Below are 21,326 nucleotides of genomic sequence, written 5' to 3'. Positions count from 1 at the left end.
GATGTTAGCTCAGAGGTGGATTTTAAGAATCACGGAATTGCTATAGAACAGAAAGAGGCCATTTGGCCCATTGAGGGTGCACCAACTCTCCGAACGAGGATCATGACTTAGTGCCATTCCCGTACCTTTTCCCTGTACCCCTGCACATTGTTTCTATTCAAGTAATCATCTAATGCCCTCTTGAATGCCTCGATTGAACCTGCCTCCACACTCTCGGCAGTGCATTCCAGACTTGAACTACTTGTTGAGTGAAAAAGTTTTCTCTCACACCACATTTGCTTATTTTGTTAAATCTGTGCTCTCCATTTTTGATCCTTTCATAAGTTGGAACAGTTTATACTCTAACAGCCCCTCCCCCCACTTCAAGATTTTGAACATCTCTATCAAATCTCCAATTAAGTTTCTCATCCCTGGAACCATTCTTTTAAACCTCTTCTGCACTCTCTCCAATGTATTCACATCCTTCCTATCATGTGGCGCCCAAAACTGTACAGAATGGGAGGGATTCTCCGAAATGGAGGCAGAGTGTTCGCACCGTCGTGAACGCCGTTGAGGTTCACGACGGCACGAAACGGCCCCTATGCCGACCGATTCAGGGCCCGATAATGGGCTAGGAGCGGCGCCGCGTCATTTACATGCCCCAGGCCTTGGTGCCGCGTAAAGGCGGCGCCGCATACATGACGCGGCCGGCGCCGCATAACTGGCGTCACCAGCGCATGCGCGAGTTGGCCGGCGCCAACCCGCACATGCGTGGTTACCGTCCTCTCCGAGTCCGCCCCGCAAGAAGATGTCAGACGGATCTTGCGGGGCTGCGGAAGGAGGTCCTCCTTCAGAGAGGACGGCCCGACGATCGGTGGGCACCGATCGCAGGCCACATCCCATTTGAGCCCCCCCCTGGTGCAGGATCCTCCCTCCAACCCCGCAGGCCGCCCCCCCCCAGCGTTCCCGCGCTGTTCCCGCCGGCAGCGACCAGGTGTGGACGGCGCCGGGGGGAACCCGCCGTTTTGGGCTGGCCGCTGGCCCATCCAGCCTGAGAATAGCAGGGGTGCCGGAGAATCGCCATTTAGGGTGTCTCCGGCGATTCTCCGGCCTGCGCCGCGCGGAACCCGACGGGGCCGTTCTCGTCGCTTGGGAGGGTGTCGGACCGGCGTCGCGGGAAAATCTGGCGACCCAGGTGATTCGCCCAACCGGCACGGGAGCGGAGAATCGCGCCCAATATTCCAGCTGAGGTCTAACTAGTGTCTTATACAAGTTCAAAATCACCTCCTTGCTCTTGCTCCAATTAATAAAGCACAGAATATGCTTTATTAACTGCTCTCTCCACCTGTCTTGCCACCTTTAATGACATATGCACATATACACCCAGGTACCTCTGCCCCTGCACACCTTTAAGACTTTTCCCCCTTATTTTATGTTCTCCATGTTCTCCCTACCAAAATGCATCACCTCGCACTTCTCCGCATTGAACTTCATCTGCCACCTATCTGCCCAATCCATCAACTTGTTTGTGCCCTTTTGAAGTTCTGCACTATCCCCTTCACAGTTTACAATACTTTAAAGTTTTGCGTCATTTGGAAACTTTGAAATTCCTCCCTGCACACCACACATAGACCATTAATGCATATCAAGAAAAGCAAGGGTCCCAATACTGACCCTTCGGGGTTATAATTGGTTAGTTTATAAAAACAAAAATGACAAACTGTAATATATTTGAGTGCATTTCATATGTTTGTGGAATTTTCTGTATTATTTAGAATAAAATATATTTTTCCAAACTGGGAGCCAATGTAGACCACAAGTGATAATGGAACAGAACTTGTTGCATCAACTGAAGAACCGGATTAGTGGATCGAAGCTTCCCCAGCCAAGGAGAACTGTATGCTGGACCACAGCCTGTTAAAAGGCTGAATTTTTAGGTCCCATCAGGAGTGAGCTCAGAGACCAGTTTGGAATATTGCATGGCTGGTAGGAGTGCCAGGGGTTTCCCACCTCCATTCCACCCCTGGATCATTTTCCTGGGCTTATATTGTGAGAATTTTAGTCAGCCTCTACGATCCAGGAGGTGTGAAGGAACAGTCCGTCTCCTCCTCCCCCCCTCCCTTCCAAAGCTATTGATGCACAGTCACAGCAGTGGGTACACCTACAAGATGCACTGCAGGAATTCAGCAAGGCTCGTTAAACAGCACCTTCAAAACCCATGACCATTACCATTTAGAAGGACAAGGACAGCAGGTACAAGGGAACACCACCACCTGCAAGTTCCCCTCAAAGCCACACACAATCCTGACTTGGGAAATAATCGCTGTTCCTTCACTGTCGCTGGATCAAAATGCTGAAGCTCCCTCCCTAACAGTACAGAGGGTGTACATACACCATATGGACTGCAGCGGTTCAAGATGGCAACTTACTACCATCTTCTCAAGGGCAATAAATACTGGTAAATGCTGGTCTAGTCAGTGATGCCCACATCCCATGAATGAATAAAAAGAGCCACACTACGTACACTTTCAGATTATAAAGAATTAATCGGACTGGTTTTCTGAGTTTAAATCAAATATCAAGATAAGTTTATTGACCCTACTATTTGAACATTCGTACATCATACACATTCTCTGGGCCTCACACATATAGTGGTACAGACGATAGGATATGAGGATAGACTCAAAGATTTATTACAGTTAATAAAGAAAATAAACAAAGAAATAGAAAGTTAATTGTCCTTTGGATGGTCTCGATGTAGTGATTGCATGTTGCATCTGTTTTGTTCGATAATCTACCCAGCTGTATCTGAATGGAGCAGATTTCCACTTTTTATCCCTAAAAGATAAGTACATTTCTCTTCTTAGATTGATTAATTTGCAATATTCATGCACAATTCTTCTGAGAGAGAGGCAGAGAGACACGGTTCATGGCAGCCTTTCAGTATATCCTTTCAATGTCTCGCTCGGTAAACAGTTTGAAAAAGTCTTGCTGGCTGTATATTCCAGAGGTGTGTTGTAGAGTAGATAATTACATTTTTGATGTCTCATTTCAGAAACTTTTGTGGAATAGAAATATAAAAGTCAATAGGAGAACAGGAGATGGAATTTTTCACGCTTTCCAGAGGATGGAGAATGCACGTTGTGTAGTCAGCTGGCTAGCAGTCTTCAATTGTCTTCATGGGATTACAATTTAGTAAATATTCAGCCAGAAAAAAAGGCATGAGAAATTGTATATCTTTCTTTGTAAAAAAAACCCACACACTCATAACACTGGTTGTACATAAAAATACATAAACGTTACCGCATGAAAATGGGCATTTCAAACAATCTAGTCCATGCTGATACAAGCAAATAGTTCCAATTCTGGCGGTGTCCTCCAGTGCATCTTTGGGGTACTTCACAGATGCACTGTCCTGGAGCTTGGAAGTTATGGACCAGATCTTTATCAAGTAAGGAGACCTAAACTGTACATGGTATTCTAGATGTGGTCTCACCAATGCCCTGTACAGCTGCATTAAAACAACCCTACTTTGCGATTCCATTCTCCTTCCAATAAAGAGCAACATTCTATTTATATCTCCATATCAACCTTTTGTGATTTGTGTACAAGGTCACCCAGATCCCTCAATACCACCGAGTTCTGCAATCTCTCACCATTTGAACAGTATGCTGCTTTTCTATTCTTCCTGCCAAAGTGGACAAGTTCACATTTTCCCACATTATACTCCATCTGCAATTTTTAGCACATCCATTTAAGCTATCTATATTCCTCTCAGGAAAATGTATTGTTGGAGAGTGACTATGTCAATAGTGTGGTCCCAACCAAGGAAACATGAAAATGACCACAGATGCGATTCAGCAGACTCAAGTTATAGTCTGGTTTTGGGCCCATTTGGCGGGAAGTCTCACGACGGCTGCGCTGACGAGATCGCTGCCTGTATTCAATGGCACTTAATGCCAAAAATGAGCCGCCAATAGATACCCAACATTACTGGTTCCCTTGCCGATTCGCCCAACTCGTGCCTCAGCAGCCCACTGCTAACAAGGGGGAGCTGCTTTTAAACGCTCCCTCGCCACTCACTCCCTGTCACAGCATAAACATGGCAGCGCGCAGACCTGCTCCTCGCTGTGGGGATGCCGACCTCACAAGACTTCTCGATGATGTGGATGGGGGGGGGAGGAAGGAAGGGGTGGGGGCACAATCTTCACCCGAGTGGGTCGGAGAACCAGCAGCAGGGTCAGCAATGTTGCTTGGGAGGCTATGGCAGTGGCTATCAGTATGGGCAGCATGACATGAGGATCGGTGTCCAATGTTGGAAGAGAGCGCCCTCCAACGAACTGCAAGAACATAGAACATACAGTGCAGAAGGAGGCCATTCGGCCCATCGAGTCTGCACCGACCCACTGAAGCCCTCACTTCCACCCTATCGCTGTAACCCAATAATCACTCCTAACCTTTTTTGGTCACTAAGGGCAATTTATCATGGCCAACCCACCTAACCTGCACGTCTTTGGACTGTGGGAGGAAACCGGAGCACCCGGAGGAAACCCACGCACACACGGGGAGAACGTGCAAACTCCGCACAGACAGTGACCCAGCAGGGAATCGAACCTGGGACCCTGGAGCTGTGAAGCCACAGTACTATCCACTTGTGCTACCGTGCTGCCCCAAAGCAAGGGTAAGTTACCACCTCTCTCCTGGCATCAGTTTCACCTGCCAGCCCTCAAGTTTCTAAATACCCTCTCCCCCCCCCCCCCCCCCCAATAGACTGGATGACACTTCGCACCCTCCCCACATCCGATCATCGTGCTTGCAAACTCCCTGGCACCTACCAGCACAACCCCTTCATGTCCAGGTGCGGTGCTCACGCATACCACCTGCTACAGACCCCCCTGATCCATCAAGCGTGCAGCTCCCAATGATCTGCCTGTGTCCCAGCAGGAGAAGATAGCCCATAATAAATGGGAAAGGGCTAAGATGGGAAGGGCGGGGATGGAGGAATCCCAGAGATTTGAGTTCTCACCCCCTGAGAGAAACAGGCCCTAGGAAAGAGCAATCACCGACAGCGAGGTCGGCCTGCACTAGAGAGATAAGGATCCACTGCCTCCACCCAGATAACCTGTCTCAAGTGAGTTATTCATGTCAAAGAAAATGATCATTCCCTCTGAGCCATTTAGCCGTGCTAGTCCTGGAGCTCACTCTAGCTGTCCCTCTGCCCAATGGAATCCACCAAAGTACCGTGAAGGAGGAGGAAGCATTGGAGGCAAACTGGGGCCTGCCACCTAGGAGACTGGGGCGGTCTCAGTTTCTTCCAAGTCCCTCCCTCCTGACACCGGTGAATCTCAAAGGTAGCGGGCAGGACAGGGTGGCAGGGTGGTGCCAGGGACACCGGTATGTCGGCTCCCGGGCACAGTGTCCAAGATCGAAATTCCTCAATGCAGACCCAATTCAGAGGGTGTGTGTGAATGTGCTGTCAGCAGAAAAACAGGAGTCAGACTTTAGCGGAAACTGAGAGACACCAGAGCTTTCCTCACAGTGAGTTATCATCACTCTCCTGCATTGTATGGTGACCTTCTGACAGTGCCGACTCAGGCCCATCTCCCTGGAGTGGTTACACAGACCCTTGGAAGGGCGATCAGGGTGGTCGTGGAGGGGAGGGAGAGAAATGGTGGGGGTTGTTGAGCTGACAGTCACAGCATTGTCCTAGGGAAATCTGGAGATGGTGAGGTTCTCCATGGTCCACCCTTGCTGCTGCCTATCCTCAATCCTCCGGCTCCTCCACAGGCCCTTCCTCCAGCCCATCCTGGACCATCTCATCTTTCTCCTCAGTTAAGGCTGCATGGCCTCCCGCCTCCTCCTGCTCCTTCTCCACCTCCAGCATGTTGCCCTGCTGCTGTGCCAGATTGTGGAGGGCACAGCAGACCACCACAAAGCGGGGGACCTTGGGGGGGGGGGGGACACTACAATGCACCACCAGAGCCCTGGAACGATGCCATAGAAGTTTAGGGCAGTAACCTTCACGGCTACTGGGAGCAGGTGTCCTCCTCCTCCATGGATTATCATGTCCGCAAGGATGTGCAGGTGCTGCACTCTCTCCCTCTGAGACGCAGTCTTCTGTGGCACAGGGTGTCCATCAGCTCATTAAATAACCAATGATGCCTACACAACTTGGGCAGTTACTGGCGTCCCCTTTTGGGTCGCTCCTCAGTTTAATGAGTGGTTGGGTCTTCAGAGTGTGGGGAGGCGCCCTGCACATGGTGTGCCGCATTCAGCCTGTGTTGTTGTTGTTGCCTTCTACGGTGTCTGTCCGCCTCGGCTGCCACAAGCAAGGCGAGGGCAGCCTCCATGGGATCAACTCCAGCAAACATAGTTATATCTGCAAGGAATTGGAGAAGGAGAGAGACCGACAATCAGTTAGGGCTTCCATCCCGGGATCCTCAACTTCCACTATTCCTCACCACCCTTACCATGACTGTCCTGCCTTCTCTCAGAGTGCCATCCAGTGAGACAGTTGTACTGGCAAACTTCACTCTGCACACTCATCTCGGCCATATTAGGAGCTCCTGGACCCCAGACCTCTGCCGGGAGCATTAGGGAGGACGTGATCAGCTACCCTCTGCTCATCCACACACTTACCCTTTGGTCGCGAGAAGATCCTCAGTGTTGAAGTCCTGCTCTTTAATGTTTGATTGTTGGTAGCCTCCTCTATGGTACTGACACTCCTAGAGTACAGGCACATTGTTCAGGCATCAAAGGTTGCTGGACATGCAATGCACTAACCATCCTCTGGCACATGGCACTTGTACCCTCGTGGAGGCAGTTGAGAGTTGAAGAGCATGAAGTGCTGACACAACTACCAAGGCTAATTGCTCATTTGAAATAGCTTTCAGCTGTGAAGCTAGAGGCTGCTCACAGTCAAAGGGAGTGAAATTGAGTTTTGGGATAGAAGCCACAGCAAGTCCTGGAAGAGCCTGGTAGGATAGACAGGCTGCAGCTATGGTTGTCCTGTTATGGATCTCCACAACATTTGAAGACGGCTTGCAAGCTTCACAGCCGCAAATCACCTCACACTCCCCTGGCCCAGGGACGGCCCCTGACCTGAACGCTTCAGCCCCTGGCCAAACCAAACCCCCTTAATAGGGTTCACAACCCCGCCCCTTTCCTTGAGCTGCATGCCGTAAAATAGAAATGGCTATTCACCTCCTCTTTCCCCTCAGCAGCCATTGCGCCTGGTCCACGTTTTTGAAAAGGAGTACTAAACGAAGCCCGCGTGACTTCCCGCTGGGGAGTCGGTAATTCCCAGGAGGCCATGCATTCGACTTCAATCTCGTTAATGAGGTTGAATGAATGCAAATGAGGGTGTGATCAGGAACTTGCCATCGGGAGTGGGCATGGTGAATCGCAAAATGGTTTGCGCTCACCCCAAATCTTGATTTTGCCCTCTATTCACCCAGCGTGCCCCGATCTGCGCAACGCAGTCACTGAATTGCACCCCACATGAAGGAAGCCATTCCCTCCCTGCTTCATCCAGATCTTGTTTATTCTTTTTTTTAGAAATTTAGAGTACCCAATCATGTTTTTTCCAATTAAGGGGCAATTTAGCGTGGCCAATCCACCTAACCTGCACATCTTTGGGTTGTCGGGGTGAAACCCACACAGACACAGGGAGAATGTGCAGACTCCACATGGACAGTGACCCAGGGCCGGGATTCGAACCTGGGTCCTCATCGCCGCAGTCCCAGTGCTGACCACTGTGTCACATGCCGCCACAGATCTTCTTTAATGCTGCCTGATCCTGAAATTATCTTCAACATCGAGGGCCGAAGGGCCTGTACTGCGCTGTAATGTTCTATGTTCTATAACTACTCAAGGCCACTGAGACAGCTTTTTGACCTCAATAAACTTCAAAGCTTGTGCCAATACTAAGTGCACATGGCCTTTTAAGGAGTTAGTGCAGTATAGGCCTTTTTCTCTAATAAGGGTATGCCATTTTGGACATTGTTCTTTCGTTTTTTTTTGTTTTTTGCACTTCTAAATAATTCTTGACTCTACATACTGTTTACATATTATTTTACATATTACATATATTGTAATACTGTACATAGGTATGTTTTTGTCTAGTATATGTTTTTTTTAAATTTAAAGACATGGGGCAGGATTCTGCGAGCTTTTTTCGGTGCGGGGGTGGAGAATGGGCGTCGACGCCGAAATCTGGTGCGACGCCGCTCCCGTGATTCTCCGGTCCCTGCGCCGATTCTCCAAGTGTAACTGGCCGAGTTCCCGCCGGCGTGGTTCTCTCATGGTCCTACCTGTCGGGAACTCGGCATGGCGGCTACGGACTCAGTCCGAGGCCGCCCTGGTGGGGGAGGGGGGATTCTTCACCGGGCGGGGGGGGGCCTCACAGACGGCCAGGCTATCGATCGGGGGCCACCGATCCGCGGGCGTGCGTGATCTCGGGGGGGCCCTATCTTTTTGGTGCCAGTGCGCAGTGTGGGCCTGTCATGTCACGCGGGGCGGCTGCCACAGGCTGCCGCCGTGCGCATGCACGGACCCCGACCGGAAGTGCAGGGCCCCATATCGGCAGCCAGAGCTATGGGGACAACTCCGGGGCCCTGCTAGCCCCCTCCAGGTAGGAGAATCACCCTGGATTTTCTCCAGGAAAGTCCAGAGTGGTTCGCCCGTGTTTTCACGCTGGAGTGGGGACATAGCCCCATTTTTGGAGAATCCCGCCCATGGTTCATACTGGAGCTCCATATGAGGATATCAAACCCATGAAATTAAATATAAAATTTTAATCATGTGAAGATAAAGAGTAATTTCCTGAAATTAAAGAAAAAGAATCACATTGTGTATTTTGTCCCAATATAGGAACTGTGAAATTGTAGCTGGTACTTATAAAAACTGAACTGCTTTCTCGATCACTTCTACAGGATGTTCGGTCCACATTAGTGTGGATCTGGATGGACCAGTCCAGGTAAGAAGAGTTGGATTACTTCCGTGAGGATATTAGTAAACCCATAGTTTCAAAATGTATTTTACTGGTATCAGCTATTCCCCCCACTGCATTTTGTGTAATGAATTCAATTTTGGAAACTTTTGTTCTTTGCAGAATTATGGTCCTAGCTTTTGTTTTGTACTTTTGGCATTGGGAGAAAATATTTTTGCATTAAAAAGGCGTTTGAGGGCTAGTCTGACTAGAAGAGACTGTGAAAAATATGCTCATCTTTACCCTTTTAGCTGTTACTGCCACCAACACATTGTATCACATCGATTGGTATTCGGAACATTAATCGAGTGGTCTTATTTTTAATCATTAAAGTGGTAAATTGACTAATCTTAACTAACCCCAATAATTCTTAATCACCGCTACAACAATGTATACTCACATAGCACTTTTAGAAGAGCAAGAAGTGGCTTGATTGAAACATCTAGGATCCTGAGGGTCTTAACAGGGTTAATGTGGAGAGAATGTTTTATCTTGTGGGAGAATCTAGGGATCACTATTTAAAAATAAGGGGTTGCCCATTTAAAACAGAGATGAGAAGAATTTTTTTTCCCTCAGAGTAGTTGAGTGTTTGGAACTCCCTTCCTCAAAAGGCAGTGGAAGCAGTCTTTGGACAGGATTCTCTCATTCTGAAACTAAGTGCGGTGGCAGGCTCCAGTAGTGCCTGACCCACCAATCACAATGGCGGGATCCCGCGCCAGATTTTGCACTTGGAACCTCATTAATTATGCACAGGTGAGTTCCCTTCTGATTCTCCTGGTGGGCCGGCAACTGATTTGTCCACCCGCTCTTAGCTGATGGGTTTGAAGGTCCCAGTGCCATATTTAAATACTAGACCAGTACACTCTCTTCGGCCCACCTGTCTTCACCAGGCCATGCAGGATGTCAGCAACCCAGAGGAAAGGCTAGCAGCCTTAAGACGTGTGATGAATGGTTACTGCACCTTTAATGTAATGATCCCTTTAAGACCGGGTTTGGAACCCTGGGGGACTCCGCCTCTGGCTCCACCCTCCAGGGAGCCATATATAAGGCAGTGTGCAGTGAGCATACTTCTCGGTAGCTGACTGCTTCTTTGCTAATTAAAGCCTTTGTATTACCACTCATCTCTCTCGAGTTGTAATTGAGGGTATCTCAATTTAATTAGCAGACTACTTCAAGATGGACAGCGGTCTAAAGCCGGAGAAGCTCAATTTGGACACTCGGTTGCCGGAGGCCGCAGAAATGTTTAAATACTGGCTTTGGTGTTTTGAGGCCTACCTGGACTCCTCGGACACTACAGTCAAAGGACCTCGCAAGCTGAGCCTACTACACGCCCGGGTGGCCCACAGACTCTCCTCTGCGATCGAGAAGGCCACCATGTACGAGGTGGCAGTCGAAATCCTGCGGAAGTGCTTCCTTAAGCCAATAAACGAGGTACACGCCCGGCATTTGCTCTCAACCTGCCAGCGGCACTCCGGTGAAATGCTAGACGAGTACGTGGAAAGACTCACCGCACTCGCTAGGAACTGCGACCACAAGGAGGTGACAGCAGAAGTCCATATGAACTTGCACATCCGAGATGCTTTCGTGTCCGGTATACGATCCACATACATCAGGCAGCGACTCCTCGAAGACGGAGCAAAAGACGTTCAAGGCACGGTAACGCTCGCCTCCTCTCTGGAAGTGGCCCCCATAATCTCCGCACGTACTCCACAGACCCTGCGAGCCCCACTCGGTCCCCTCCAGACTCGGCCACGCTACAGGGCTGCGCCGCGCGGCGACCCGCTCACGCCGGGGGCACACCATGCTATTTCTGTGGGAAAGGCCAGCACCCACGTCAGCGTTGCCCAGCCCGCTCCGCTATCTGCAACGACTGCAGAAAGAAGGGGCATTTCGCAAAGGTCTGCCTGGCGGTGCCCAAGGCCCAGAAACAAAAGTCTCATCGGGCCCAAAAATCGAGCTCCCAGGCCCACAGGCCCCGCAACGCGGCTGCGCGCCGGTCGGACACGCCGCCTTGTGACGCATCATCGGCCTCCTGCGAGTCATGGGAGTGGCCATCTTGGCGGTGGCCATCTTCAAAATCTGGCCGCCGCCAAGATCGCTGTCACGTGTGACCGACGGCGGCGGCCATTTTGTGACTCCGGGTGGCCATTTTGTGAGTCCGACTCAGCTGAGGACTCTGACTACCCGCAACTGGGAGCGATCACCCTCGACCAATCACGGCCGACACCTGCGGATCTCTATAATGCAGGTCCAAATCAATGGGAGCGACACCCCCTGCCTCTTCGACTCCGGGAGCACGGAGAGCCTTATCCACCCAGAAACGGTAAGGCGCTGCTCCTTGCGCACCTATCCCGCCTCCCAAACTATCGCCCTCGCCTCCAGGTCCCACTCGGTCCAAATCACGGGGTATTGTGTCGCGAACCACGCGATCCAGGGCACCGAATACGCCCGTTTCAAACTTTATATCCTCCCTCACCCTACTGCTCGGTCTGGACTTTCAGTGTAGCCACCGAAGCCTGACACTGAAGTTCGGCGAAGCCCTACCCCCACTCACAGTATGTAGCCTGGCAACACTTAAAGTTGCACAACCGGCCCTCTTCGCGAACCTCACCCCCGACTGTAAACCCGTGGCCACCAGGAGTCGGCGGTACAGTGCCCAAGATATGACTTTTATCAAGTCAAAGTTTCAGTGGTTGCTGAAAGAAGGGGTCATAGAGGCTAGCAACAGCCCCTGGAGAGCACAAGTATTGGTAGTCCGGTCTGGGGAAATGAAACGGATGGTGATGGTCTATAGTCAGACCATGAACCGTTTTTCGCAGCTCGATGCGTACCCCTTTCCCCGCATAGCAGAAATGGTTAACCAGATCGCCCAGTACCGGGTATTCTCCACGGCTGACCTAAAATCCGCCTACCATCAGCTCCCTATCCGCCCGGAAGACCGCCTCTACACGGCCTTCGAAGCAGCCGGTCGGCTTTTTCACTTCCTTGGGGTCCCTTTTGGCATCACAAATGGGGTCTCCGTTTTTCAAAGGGCGATGGATCAAATGGTGGACCAGTACTTGGACAATGTCACCATCTGCGGCCATGACCAGCAGGACCACGATGCAAACCTAAAAAAGTTCCTCCAGACCGCCCGGGCCCTCAATCTGACCTAAAACAAAGAGAAATGCATTTTCCACACAACCCAACTAGCCATCCTTGGCTACGTCGTGGAAAACGGGGTCCTAGGCCCAGACCCCGACTTCATGCGCCTCCTTAAGGAACTTCCCCTTCCCCGTAGCCTCAAGGCACTCAAACGGTGCTTGGGGCTTTTTCCTATTATGCCCAGTGGGTCCCCAAATATGCGGACAAAGTCCGACCACTCATTAAGACAACGGTTTTTCCCCTGATGGCTGACACCCAGTCGGCCTTCAGTCGTATCAGGGCCAATATCATCAAGGCCGCCATGCACGCGGTGGACAAAACCATCCCCTTTCAGGTAGAAAGCGATGCATCAGACGTTGCCCTGGCTGCTACCCTCAACCAGTGTAGCCACGTAAAATGGCTGATTCCCGATTAGAATGGTCAAACCCCGATTTAAAATGGCGAACGGAAGAGGCTGATAGGAAAATCAGCCAACAGGATTCAAACGGACAGCTGCAGATAAAACAGTGTATTCGCCTCTGGGGAAGTCAGTCCAGACCGATACCTGCAGCCATCAACATCACAACAACCCAGCCATCTGCATAGTAATCAGCCATCCCCGGGAACAATTGCTACAAATTAGCAATTGAAAGCCGACCCAGACCTTTTGGCGCCAGCAGGGGCTAACACAAAGAAAGGTAAACGACCCCCCCCCCCCCCCCCCCGATCAAGGAATCGCTCCAGTATTGGAGCATATCGAACCAAGTGATTGGGACCAAGTCCAATCACTTGGAACCAGGTACAAGGTCCGGCCCGAGAGGCGGGAAGCCCCTGGGGCCTATAAGAATAGGGGATAAGTTCAACTCGACCCTTCTCTTCCTGCTTGCAACCTTCAAGACCCTTCTACAAGAAAACTGTAAGTCTTACTCCAGCGATCGCTACCAGATAGGCGCTCCTGACTATCGACTTGTACCAGCTTTTGAATCCCGCAGGCTCAGAAACAATTCGAAAGACCATTCGTTTCCCTGACCTGGTGGGCCATTTCCAAAGTTAAGTATTGGCCTTTAGTGGTAGGTAGTAGTCTAGAAGTAGGATTATTGCATAAGTATCAATTGCTGCATATAATAAATGAGCATTGATTTAACTCTTACTAAGCGGTGTGTTGCATTATTAATCATTACTTGGACTTGAACCACGTGGCGGTATCAGAAAGATACCTGGCGACTAATGAGCAAAGGTGACAGAATAAGAATAAAGTAAACTAAGGCTAAAACGAGCAACATTTTGGCGACATCCTGACGGGACCCGATCTAGAAGTGGAAAACCACTCCGGGAGAACCCAAGAAATTTTGAATTAGAATCCAATTGGAAACAAAAAAAACCACAAGTGTTCAAGCAGTTCTGATTAATAGTCATAATTCGGAAGTGTGTGTATGCATGCGTAACTAACAGGGCTATAAGGTAAAACTGATAGATTTTTGTTGCGTCAAAACTGTCGGAAGTCTGTATTTTCGGAAATTAGCGCAAGCCTTACCCGCATCTACGACACCGCCTTAGCCCCTTGTTCCAAATTTAAACGAAGCAAGCGGATAGGAAAGATGGCCATGCAGGCAATGCAGCGCCTCATGAACCCTGAGGAATTTGCGGTCGCAGCGACCAGCAGCAGTAGAGTGGGACAGTGTCCCATTTGGGAAGAGGAAATACGGAAATATCTCAAGGGCAAAGGATGGCCCATGTGGAATGATTTCTGCGATAATAACGAATCAGGTCCCGGAAGTATAGGGCATACTCGGTGGGAGAACATGAGTGAGATACATAAAAAGAGCTTAGCGAAAGCTCAAACGCCGATGGCAATCGTGTCCTGTTTGGCACAATTGTGAGGCACAGAGGAGGTCGTCAAGACGCTCCGCAAAGAAGTTGAGGGCCTACATCGGACGAGTAAAGTCGATGTATGCGAGGTTGAGAAAGAGAATTTAGAGTTAAGGAGGAAATTGGCAGCAAAGGATGAAGAGGGGGCTGACGCCAAACGGGGTCACCAGTCTTGTCTGGCGCATTTAAGCAGTTTCCAATCACAGTACGAAAATGCCTATCAGGACACACAGCGCGCAGTCCTGGTAAGGAAAGAAACCGAAAAGCAGGTGGGGACGCTACAGAAACAATGTAGTGATCGCAAGGCAGCCTTGAGAGCGCTCCACGCTGCCACCACAGAACAAAGACAGAGCACAATAGACCATGCAAAGTGCCGGAAGCAGATTGCAGACCTGCAATCACTGCTTTCTGTCCAGAAAGGATTTCAGGAAACCTTTGGGGAAAAGTTAGACCAGGAAGACGGCCCTGATTGGGAAGAGTTACAAGAAACAGCGCAGAGATATGTTCAGGGAACATGTGCGCAGGGAAAGCCCCAAAGGAGAAAAGCACCCCAACCCCCCACACAGCAGGTAGTTCAGGCTCCAATGAACCCTGTGACCACCCACCGCACGGCCACATCGGACGATGCGGAATACCTATATTCCACCCCCTTAACAGTGACCCAATTACGGGACGTGTGCGAGAAGATCACACCGTTCCTCCCCGCCGCAGACCCCCATCATTTCTTTGCTACAGTTAGACATCAGGCGAACATGTACGGCCTGGATGAGAGAGAGCATATAAAGCTCATGGTTTTAAGTTTAGATCTGTTGGTTGCAGCAGCCCTTCCTGACCCACAGACTGTAGGAGGCACCCTTGCAGAAATGCATACCGCGATCCTGGATGCGATCGGGTATAACCGGGGTGACCCCGTAGATGGCCTCACTAAGTGCAGGCAGGAAAAGACAGAACACCCCACAGCGTTTGCTGGACAGCGTTTCACAGCAGTTTTCGGTAATTTAGAACGCGCCCATTTGTCCCAAGACGGTATGGCCAAATGGACCCGCACCCTTATCTCCCATGCCACAGAGGCAGGACAAAAAGCCTGTACGAATTATGACCCCTCAGAGGAAGCGCACAATGAGAAATGGGTTTTCAAAAGATTGTCCCGCGCCTGGGAGCAGTCTGTACAAAGCAAACCCACAGTTAAAAATCCCGAAGAACAGCAGGCAGAAGCAGACAAACCCACAGTTAGGGAACCCGAGGAAGAGCAGGCAGGCATGCATCCAGTTAAAACGCACCAGAACCCCGCATGGGTAAACGAAGGAAGCAACAGCCCCCCCCCCAGAAACCACCGGAATGTTATAATTGCGGACAATTAGGACATTACGCACGAGAATGTCAAGCCCCCCTGAAACAGCAACTGGATCAGCCCACAAATGCCCCCCGAACCAGCGAAGACACCAACAGCCCCGACCCCCCACCCAGGGAACCATACCCAAGGGAACAATGCACCAGAGAGCCTGCTCCACCTTATGTGCCCCAGGGGTCATGTTACAACTGTGGGCAGCCAGGACACTTCGCCCGAGATTGCAGGAGACCCCCACCAGCTAGACTAGCCCCCAGATATGAAAGAGAACACCACCCACAGCAGCTACAAGGTCCCAGCTGCCCCATGCAAACTGGGAGCGCTTACCCACCACTTCTCATGGCAGCGTTACCTCAGCAAAGCCACTTCATTTTTGTTTCACTCCTCCTTCCTTTCTTCTTCGGTCACGCTGCATTCCCTCCATATGCTAATTACACCCCAGCCCAAATGTGATTTACGATGTCCCCTATCCTGATGGAACCTGCAGGATGTTTTATGTTCTTCGTATGTTTGTACGTCTGACAGGAGAATTTTTTTTCCAGCTGCTTGTTCAGCGGTACCAACTTATCTGCAGATACCTGGTCAACAGACCACACGCTTGTTCAGCGGAACTAGCTTGTCTACAGACACTGGTCAAGAGACCACACGCTTGTTCAGTGGAACTAGCTTTTCAGCTGATACTTGTTCGGGTATCAGACGCCCGATCGTAACTGCTCTTCTGGTTCAAGGGATAGAACCACTATGGCAGCCCCACCACGATGACTACATTTTTGCCCGTTCTTGTCGGTTGCTCAGGCAGTGGAGAAACGGCGTGAGACCCACCCTGCCTGGGGACCCCCCTGTTGGTCAATCATGCTCGGGTAGGGGAGATACGGCATTGGTAGCCGTCCTACCCGGGGACCCCATCCAAATCTTACCCGTCGCGGCCCATACGCACCTCATTTGACATTTTTCATTTCAAAAAGTTTTTGGTTTGTTTAGGGACCCTTTAGGTTGCCCGCCATCAGCTATTTACATCCTGGATCATTTGGATGGTAAATAAGCACTGGTCAGTCATTGGGAAGTGTGCCGAGTCCTAACATTTGTTTTTTGAAAAAAAAATGGGGGAGTCACACATAGTGACCAATTATAAGGGTATAACTGGCACCAAAGGACAGACACAGTAGCATACCGGATATTAAACAAAGATAGTTTCAGATACTATGCTTGTTTTTACAGAACTCCAGAAGCTCCAGGATCGGAAAAAATAAAGAGAACTCAAAGAAAGAAAAGGAAAGAGGATAGCCATGAGGACTTCCTTCATCGTGATCAACATTTTTTTATTGGACATTTGGTTGCGCGGGAACGCGAACCCCATGACTTCAAACCTCCCAGCCGTTAATGTTTCACTGCCCCGCAGTACCCAAAGCCCAGTCACCAGTGACACTGCATCTTCCTGGTGTGCCAGGTCCAAAACCCGGTACTCCCTGTCCTACGTGATCGAAGCACTGTTAGTGTTGGCGATACTCTGCTGTGTAGTGCAGACTATGTGCCTACGTAAATGGAGAAGGAGAGCGTACCGCGCTCGAACCCCGGTCTATAGGATCAGATCCCCTATATTTGGCTACGACCAGACCCCCGACCCCCGCGATCTATAATAAAATAATAAAGTGCATTCACTTGCGTTTATTGTTGTAAATAAAGAGATGTACAAACCTTTTCATGAACAAAAAAAAATGTATGATCCTGAGCTTGACTGCCAAGCCAGGAAAGATTATATGAAATGTTGGGATTTTTTTTTTGCTGTATGATTAGGGAAGATAGAATAATGGAATGTTTAGCGAGGGTAGTGTAATAAGGATAAATTAGAGGTTCCAAGTTTGTTATTTTGTAATGCATGTCCCTGTCTGACATAGCGCCCTTAGAATTGTTAGGTAAAATTTTTGTGCATAGCTAGGGTCAGAGCAGAGGCCATGTAGGAGGTGTGTCCCCCCGGTCAGGGAATGGAAAGTAACAAAGTGATGTGATCCTTCACGCTTCGCGTTAGGATCACAAGGAGGGAATGTAGCCACGTAAAATGGCTGATTCCCGATTAGAATGGTCAAACCCCGATTTAAAATGGCGAACGGAAGAGGCTGATGGGACAATCAGCCAACAGGACTCAAACGGACAGCTGCAGGTAAAACAGTGTATTCGCCTCTGGGGAAGTTAGTCCAGACCGATACCTGCAGCCATCAACATCACAACAGCCCAGCCATCTGCATTTTAATCAGCCATCCCCAGGAACAATTGCTACAAATTAGCAATTGAAAGCCGACCCAGACCTTTCGGCGCCAGCAGGGGCTAACACAAAGAAAGGTAAACGACCACCCCCCGATCAAGGAATCGCTCCAATATTGGAGCATGTCGAACCAAGTGATTGGGACCAAGTCCAATCACTTGGAACCAGGTACAAGGTCCGCCCCGAGAGGCGGGAAGCCCCTGGGGACTATAAGAATAGGGGCCAAGTTCAACTCGACCCTTCTCTTCCTATTCGCAACCTTCGAGACCCTTCTACAAGAAAACTGTAAGTCTTACTCCAGCGATCGCTACCAGATAGGCGCTCCTGACTATCGACTTGTACCAGCTTTTGAATCCCGCAGGCTCAGAACCAATTCGAAAGACCATTCGTTTCCCTGACCTGGTGGGCCATTTCCAAAGTTAAGTATTGGCCTTTAGTGGTAGGTAGTAGTCTAGAAGTAAGATTATTGTATAAGTATCAATTGCTGTATATAATAAATGAGCGTTGATTTAACTCTTACTAAGCGGTGTGTTGCATTATTAATCATTACTTGGACTTGAACCACGTGGCAGTATCAGAAAGATACCTGGCGACTCATGAGCAAAAGTGACAGAATAAGAATAAAGTAAACTAAGGCTAAAACGAGCAACACCAGGCAGGCAGGCCAGTAGCATTTTTCTCCCAAACCCTCACCACCTCGGAAATTCGACACTCTGCAGTCGAGAAGGAGGCACAAGCCATTGTGGAGGCCGTGCGGCATTGGAGGTCCTAGCCGGTAGGAGGTTCGGCCTCGTCACCGACCAACGGTTGGTAGCCTTCCTGTTTGATAACGCACAACGGGGCAAAACAAAAAATGATAAAATGTTGAGGTGGAGAATCGAACTCTCCACCTACGCGTACGATATTACATATCGTCTGGGGAACCTCAACGAGTCCCCAGATGTCCTGTCCCACGGCACATGCGCCAACAAGCAGAAAGACCATCTGCGGGCCATCCACGATGACCTTTGTCATCCTGGGGTCACCCGGCTTGCTCATTTCATCAAGTCCCACAATCTACCTTACTCCACAGAGGAGGTCAAGGCCATGGCCAAGGCTTGCCAGATCTGTGCGCACTTCTACTGACCTGACAAGGCTCGCCTGGTGAAAGCCTCTGGGCCCTGTGAGCAGCTAGGCGTGGACTTCAAAGGGCCCCTCCCGTCCACCAACCGCAACATCTACTTCCTCACTGTCATCGATGAATTCTCCCGCTTCCCATTCGCTGTCCCCTGCCCCGATATGACCTCGGCCACCGTAATCAAGGCATTGCACAGCATCTTCACCCTGTTTGGTTTCCCCACTTATATCCACAGCGACCGGGGTAAATCGTTCATGAGCCATGATCTGTGTCAGTATCTGCTCAACAAGGGCATCGCCTCTAGCAGAACGACCAGCTATAACCAGCGGGGAAATGGGCAGGTGGAGAGGGAGAACGCAACAGTTTGGAAGGCTGTCCTTCTAGCCCTACGGTCAAGAGGTCTCCCAACCACCCGCTGGCAGGAGGTCCTACCCGATGTCCTACACTCCATTAGGTCGCTCCTCTGCACGGCCACGAACGAGACCCCTCACAATCGCTTGTTTGTCTTCCCCAGGAAGTCCAACTCTGGGGTCTCGTTTCCACGTTGGCTGACGACTCCGGGACCAGTTCTACTCTGGAGGCACGCGAGCAGCCATAAGACGGACCCTCTAGTTGAGAGGGTCCAGCTGCTGCATGCGAACCCCCAATACGCCTACGTCGAGCACCTCGACGGAAGGCAAGACACAGTTTCCCTGCGAGACCTGGCACCCGCTACTCTCCCACCGACACCCCCCCCTCTACCGACACTCCTCTCCCCGCACCGGCTGCCGACACTGACAATGCCCCCCTCTAGCTCCCCCCCTCCCCCGGCACCGGCACCAATCACCCTAGTTACCCGGATACGCCCCTGCTCCTTCGTCTTCCTTGTTCGTATGTTCATTTTTTAAAAATAAATTTAGAGTACCCACTTCTTATTTTCAATTGGGAGGTAATTTAGCATGACCAATTCACGTACCCTGCACTCCTTTTTGGGTTGTGGGGGTGAGACACTCGCAGAAGGTGCAAACTCCACACGGACAGTGATCTGGGGCCGGGATCGAACCCAGGTCCTCGGAGCCGTGAGACTTTGTTTGTATGTTCTAACATTATAAAATGTCCCAAGATATTTAACAGCAGTATTATAAAACAAAATATGACTTTGAATCACAAAGTGAGATATTAGAGGAGATAACTAAAATTTGGTCAAAGAAGCCAGTTTTGAGGAGTCTCTTAAAAGGAGCAAATCAAGTAGAGAAATGGAGAAGTGTAGAGAGAGAGCATTCCTGAACTTAGAACCCAGACAATTAAAGGCACAGTTATCAATTATGAGGATTAAAATTGGGATACTCAAGAGGGCAGACTTAGAAAAGTGCAGATATCTATGAGGGATGTGAGGCTGGAGGAGTCTACAGAGATAAGAGGATGTGGTGGGTGGGTGAAAAGCCCTGGAGGGGTTTGAAAGCAGATAAGAATGTTAAAATCAAGACATTACTTGACTGGGAGTCAATGCAGGTCAGTGAGCACAGTGTTGATCAATTTGAATTATGACAGGGGCAGCAAAGTTGTGGATGAGGTTTAAACAGGGGGTATGCGACGATGCATGTCTGAGGTCTGAAACTCATCTCAGGATCGAATGTGACACCATGTTTCCAAAGCAGGTCGGCGACATTTAAGACAGCGATTGACTACTGATCTGTTACCAAATAGGCTCACCACTTGTTGTCTAGAATGCATGCAGCAGCCCCCACTTGTGTTTCCACCCCCTTGCATAGTTGCCGAGCCTTTTTTTTGGAGAGGCGTGGATTAACTGCAGCTAAGAGGGTGCAGAGCGGATTTACCAGAATGTTGCTTGGTCTGGAGGCTGTTAGTTATGAGGATAGGCTGAATAGACCCTGACTGTTTTCATTTGAATGCCGGAGGTTGAGGGGCGACCTAATAGAGGTCTACAAGATTATGAGGGGCATGGATAGAGTGGGTGGGCAGGCACTCTTTCCCAGGGTGGGAGGGGTCAGTCACCAGGAGGCATAGGTTTAAGGTCCGTGGGCAAAGTTTAGAGGAGATGTGCGAGGCAGGTTTACGCAGAGGGTGGTGAGTGCCTGGAACGCGTTGCCAGGGGAGGTTGGTGGAAGCAGATACATTAATGGCGTTCAAAAGGCATCTCGACAAATACATGGATAGGATGGGTATAGAGGGATACGGCACAAGGAAGTTCTGAGGGTTTTGGCCAAGGGTGGTATCATGACCGGTACAGGCTTGGAGGGCCGAAGGGACTGTTCCTGTACTGTATTGTACTTTGTTTGTACATCTTGTGTTGTTGATGCAAGCACCCCACCACAGCCACCGTTCGTGGTCTCTCGATGTGTGATCTCCCCCCTTCCCTTCCCTCTCCCCTCAGGTACTCACTCTTCCTGGCAGGGGGTGGGGGGGGCTCGGTGCGGCTCTTTGCCCTCTCTGGCGGTTTTGACCCCCCCTCCCCGCCCACAGCTTACCTGGGGCTCCCTCTGGACCGTCCTGCAGCCTGCCGTCCACTGCGCAGGCGCGGAGGCGGTCTGTTTACGGTTGCCATGGGGACGGTGGCCCGACGTCAGCCGCCATCTTTGTTCAGGCCTGCCGCTGGCCGAAGCAGAGCGGCCGCTCAGCGTCACTTCGGAACCGCGGCATT

General features: G+C 50.3%; 1 protein-coding gene across 3 annotated transcripts in view; it reads right to left on the bottom strand.

The window, feature by feature from the left end:
- Positions 1-21,291, bottom strand: part of LOC140388491 (uncharacterized) — a 150,627-nt gene extending 129,336 nt beyond the window's left edge. For 2 of the 3 annotated variants that reach the window (XM_072472769.1, XM_072472767.1), the window contains exon 1: positions 21,154-21,231. The gene's annotated coding sequence lies outside the window, so the exon portion shown is untranslated. Of the gene's footprint in view, positions 1-21,153 lie in introns of all 3 variants that reach the window. The other variant, XM_072472770.1, reaches the window with a different exon arrangement.
- Positions 21,292-21,326: the final 35 nt, after the last annotated feature.

Source organism: Scyliorhinus torazame, chromosome 13, assembly GCF_047496885.1.
Source record: "Scyliorhinus torazame isolate Kashiwa2021f chromosome 13, sScyTor2.1, whole genome shotgun sequence".
NCBI classification, from domain to species: domain Eukaryota; kingdom Metazoa; phylum Chordata; class Chondrichthyes; order Carcharhiniformes; family Scyliorhinidae; genus Scyliorhinus; species Scyliorhinus torazame.
This window is presented reverse-complemented; position numbering and strand designations above follow the sequence as displayed.